This window comes from Halichoerus grypus, chromosome 10 (assembly GCF_964656455.1).
Source record: "Halichoerus grypus chromosome 10, mHalGry1.hap1.1, whole genome shotgun sequence".
Classification (NCBI taxonomy): Eukaryota; Metazoa; Chordata; class Mammalia; order Carnivora; family Phocidae; genus Halichoerus; species Halichoerus grypus.
The window spans coordinates 20,284,853-20,289,788 of record NC_135721.1 but is presented as its reverse complement, the minus strand read 5'-3'; positions in this window follow the sequence as shown (position 1 = coordinate 20,289,788).

Sequence of the window (4,936 nt, the reverse complement as noted above, 5' to 3'; positions counted from 1 at the left end):
GAGGGCAGCGTTGGGCAAGGCAGGATCCTGTTTGGCAAGGAACATCTGTCCTCATGTAGGAAAGCATGACTCATCAGGGTGCCCCAGCTCAGTGACACAGTCTCTTAAGATCTTCCAAGTCCCCGTAGTCCAACTCTGTATTTACCAAGCAACTCTCAGCTCTACTTTTGGCTTCCGCAGCACGCCTTCCCACAGAGTAAAGAATGTGCTGACTGGGGTTTCTTCAGGGCCTATTGTCAATTATGTTTTACAGGATGAATGAATAATGCTGCATCTGGGCTCTCTCTCATGGGTCTGGTGGAGAGTGAGTTTATTCATTCCACATTAATTCAACAAATATTTATTGAGTGCCATCCATGTGACGGGGGCATTGGTCTGTGCCCTTGTGATACAAGATAAGGACCTATCCTCACCAAGTGCACCGGCTAATGAGGAGTGACACGTAACAAAACAAACAAATCAATAGATAATTTCAGACTGTAATACTCCACACCTACGGTTATTGAACTCCTTCCAACAGGCTCTGCTGTACCCCAGGTTCTGCAACCCTCCCCCCCCATCTTCCCCAGAATGACTTAAGAAGTTTTAGCCCAATCTCAGAGGACTCAGCATGAAATTTCCCCTCTAGTCTGGCCTGGACCCTGAGAAACTGTTTCAGTAACTACACTGAAGACCCATGGCGGGGCGCCTGGGTGGCTCAGTTGGTTGAGCGACTGCCTTCGGCTCAGGTCATGATCCCGGAGTCCTGGGATCGAGTCCTACATCGGGCTCCCGGCTCGGCAGGGAGCCTGCTTCTCCCTCTGACCCTATCCCCTCTCATGCTGTTTCTCTCTCTCTGTCAAATAAATAAATAAACAAAATCTTTAAAAAAAAAAAAAAAAGAAAGACCCACGGCGTTCTTCACCACCACAGCTCTAGCCCGCTGGGCCTCCGTCTTGTTTCCTACCCATGACTTGATAACCTCATCCAACAGACACTTCTGAGCTCTTACTGAACACCAAGCATTGTGCTTGGGGCTGGAGATTCAGGAATGAGTAAGACATGGTCCCCGCCTTCTAGTCCACAGTCCACGGAAAGAGATACACAGTAATGTATAATGTAATGGTTCCTGCTTCTCCTCTGGAAATGCAGGGTAACTATGTGGACAGAAGAGGGATCCCGGAGTCACACCGGAGAGTGGTGTGGCCAGGGAAACTTTCCCTGAGGAGAGGATCTTTAAATTGAGGTTTTGGAGGGTTTTTTCCTAAGTAACTTCTGTTTTCTTTACAAAAATAACAAATGTTGAAACTTCAGAAAATACAGAAAACAAAGGGCATTTAAAGCCACCCACAGGGGCACCTGGGTGGCTCAGTCGTTGGGCGTCTGCCTTCGGCTCAGGTCATGATCCCAGGGTCCTGGGATCGAGCCCCGCATCGGGCTCCCTGCTCGGCGGGAGGCCTGCTTCTCCCTCTCCCACTCCCCCTGCTTGTGTTCCCTCTCTCGCTGTGTCTCTCTCTGTCAAATAAATAAAATCTTTAAAAAAAATAATAATAATAATAAAGTCACCCATAAAGCCACCATTGATAACACTTTGGTGGCATGGACTTAAGGGTCTCTTCACTATTTGAGCCTTGTTCTGTTTTGTTTTGTTTTCAAAGACGCATTTATTTATTTTTAGAGAGAGAGAGAGAGTGCCTGCATGGGGAAGAGGGACAGAGGGAGAGGGAGAGAGAGAGAATCTTGAGCAGACTCCCTACTGAGCAGATTCCGTACCGAGTGCGGAGCCTGACACAGGGCTCAGTCTCACAACCCTGAGATCATGACCTGAGCCAAAATCAAGAGTCAGATGCTCAAGGGGCGCCTGGGTGGCTCAGTCGTTAAGCGTCTGCCTTCGGCTCAGGTCATGATCCCAAGGTGTTGGGATCGAGCCCCGCATCAGGCTCCCTGCTCTGCGGGAAGCCTGCTTCTTCCTCTCCCACTCCCCCTGCCTGTGTTCCCTCTCTCGCTGTGTGTCTCTCTGTCAAATAAATAAATAAAATCTTTAAAAAAAAAAAAAAAAAAGAGTCAGATGCTCAAGTCACTGAGCCACCCAGTCGGCCCATATTTGAGTTTAGTTTGGAAGTGCAAAACTTTGAAGGCAGGGAGGAGAAAGTATATAGTAAAGGCAATTGTCTAAGAACCAGATGTAATAGATAAAGACAAGAAATATATATATTTGCTTTGTTCACTGAAATATTGTTGGCACCTAGCCAGTACAGGACAGATAGTATTTGCTCAACATATATTGATTAGTTACAAAAAAAAAAAAAAAAGGAACAAGATATAATGGAAAGATGAGCCTTTGAATATTAAAGCATAAGAATGTAATTCCTTTGGGATGCCTGGGTGGCTCAGTTGTTAAGCGTCTGCCTTTGGCTCAGGTCATGATCCCGGGGTCCTGGGATCGAGCCCTGCATCAGGCTCCTTGTCAGCAGGGAGTCTGCTTTTCTCTCTGCCTGCCGCTCCCCCTGCTTGTGCTTGCTCTCTCATTCTCTCTCTGACAAATAAATAAATAAATAAATTCTTAAAAAAAAAAAGAATGTAATTGCTTCTCTGAGGCCCAACATCCCCAAAATTGAAAAGAGAGGGTCCTGGGGCGCCTGGCTGGCTCAGTCGGTAGAGCATGTGACTCTTGATCTTGGGGTTGTAAGTTCCGGCTACACGTCGGGTGTAGAGATTACTTAAAAATAAAAAAATTAGGGGTGCCTGGGTCCTTAGTCAGTTAAGTGTCTGACTCTTGATTTGGGCTCAGGTCATGATCTCAGGGTTGTGAGATTGAGCCCCACATTAGGCTCCATGCCCAGCGTGGAGCCTGCTTAAGATTCTTTTTCTGTCTCAGGGCGCCTGGGTGGCTCAGTCGTTAAGTGTCTGCCTTCGGCTCAGGTCATGGTCCCAGGGTCCTGGGATCGAGCCCCGCATCGGGCTCCCTGCTCCGCGGGAAGCCTGCTTCTCCCTCTCCCACTCCCCCTGCTTGTGTTCCCTCTCTCGCTGTCTCTCTCTCTGTCAAATAAATAAATAAAATCTTAAAAAAAAAAAAAAAAGAAAAGAAAAGAAAAAGGAGAAAGGCAGAGGGCCAGAAGCTTTTAAAAAAAAAATTTAAAAAAAGATTCTTTTTCTGTCTCTCCTCCCCCCTTCAAAATAAATAAATTAATTAATTAATTAAAAATAAAAATTTTCAAAAATTAAAAAAAGGAAAAGAGACAGTCCAGGAAAAAGGCCATGCTCGGCCGGGGTCTCTTGTCATTTGTTACTAAATTTTTATTTTATAATTTGTGGTTCTGTTATCATGTTCTTTGCCTAATCAAATGTCACAAAATGTTCCCCCTTTATGATCTTCTAGAAGGTTAACAGTGTTAGGTCTACGATCCATTCTGAGTTCAGTCTTATACCTGGTATGAGGTATGTGTCAAGTTCATTTTTTTCCCACGCAGATATCCTGTCGCTACAGCACCATCTGTTTGAAAGAGTATCCTTTCAATGTAACTGAATTACACTGGCACTCTTGTAAAAAAAAAAATCACTTGATTTGATGAATTAGAGTTTATTTCTGGACTCTGTGCTGTTCCTTTGATCTGTATCCTGCCGATTCCTGTTTTTTTAAATAAAGTTTTATTGTAATACAGCCGTACTATCCATTTCTGTGTTGTGCCTGGTTGCTTTCATGCTACAGTGGTAGTTGGGTAGTTGTTACAGAGACCATATGGCCCGCAAACTTAAAATATTTACTATCTGGGGCGCCTGGGTGGCTCAGTTGGTTAAACGACTGCCTTCGGCTCAGGTCATGATCCTGGAGTCCTGGGATCGAGTCCCACATTGGGCTCCCTGCTCGGCAGGGAGTCTGCTTCTCCCTCTGACCCTCCTCCCTCTCATGCTCTCTGTCTCTCATTCTCTCTCTCTCTCAAATAAATAAATAAAATCTTAAATATATATATATATATATTTACTATGTGGCCTTTTAAAGAAAAAGTTTGATGACCCCTGCCTGGTCTATATGTTTATCCTTAGGGAGATACCCCACTCTCTCAACTACTGAAGCTTTATAGTAAGTCTTTTTTATTATTATTTTTCATTTAAATTCAATTTAGTTAACAAATACTGTATTATTAGTTTCAGAGGTAGAATTTAGTGATTCATCAGTTGCATACAACACCCAGTGCTCATTACATCAAGTGCCCTCCTTAATGCCCATCACCCAGTTACTCCGTCCCCCACCCACCTCCCCTCCAGCAACCCTGTTTGTTCCCTAGAGTTGAGTCTCTTGTGACATTTGATTAGGCAAAGAACGTGATAACAGAACCACAAATTATAAAATAAAGATTTAGTAACAAATGACAAGAGACCCCGGCCGAGCATGGCCTTTTTCCTGGACTGTCTCTTTTCCTTTTTTTAATTTTTGAAAATTTTTTATTTTTAATTAATTAATTTATTTATTTATTTATTTATTTTGAAGAGGGGAGGAGAGACAGAAAAAGAATCTTTTTTTAAATTTTTTTTAACTTAAAACACCTCTCTGTTTTCCTCTTATTTTATACAGTAAGTCTTGATCAGACAGTGTAAGTCCTCCAGCTTTGTCTTTTTCAAAATATTTTAGCTATTCTAAGTCCTTTGTCTTTCCATATAAATTTAAAGATAGCTTATCAATTCCTCAAAAAAGACTTTATATTTTGATTGGGACCACATTAAATCTAAAGAACAAGCCAGGGAGGATTACCATCTTAACAATACTGAGTCGTCGTCTTCTTTTTTTTTTCTTAATGCTAAACCATTTTTTTTTTTGTTTATTTATTTACCATCTCTACACCCAATGTGGGGCTCGAACTCATGACCCTAAGAACAAGCGTCACCTGTTCCACTAACTGAGCCAGCCAGGTGCCCAACAATATCCAGTCTTCCAAATTAGAACATTATATTCTGTTTA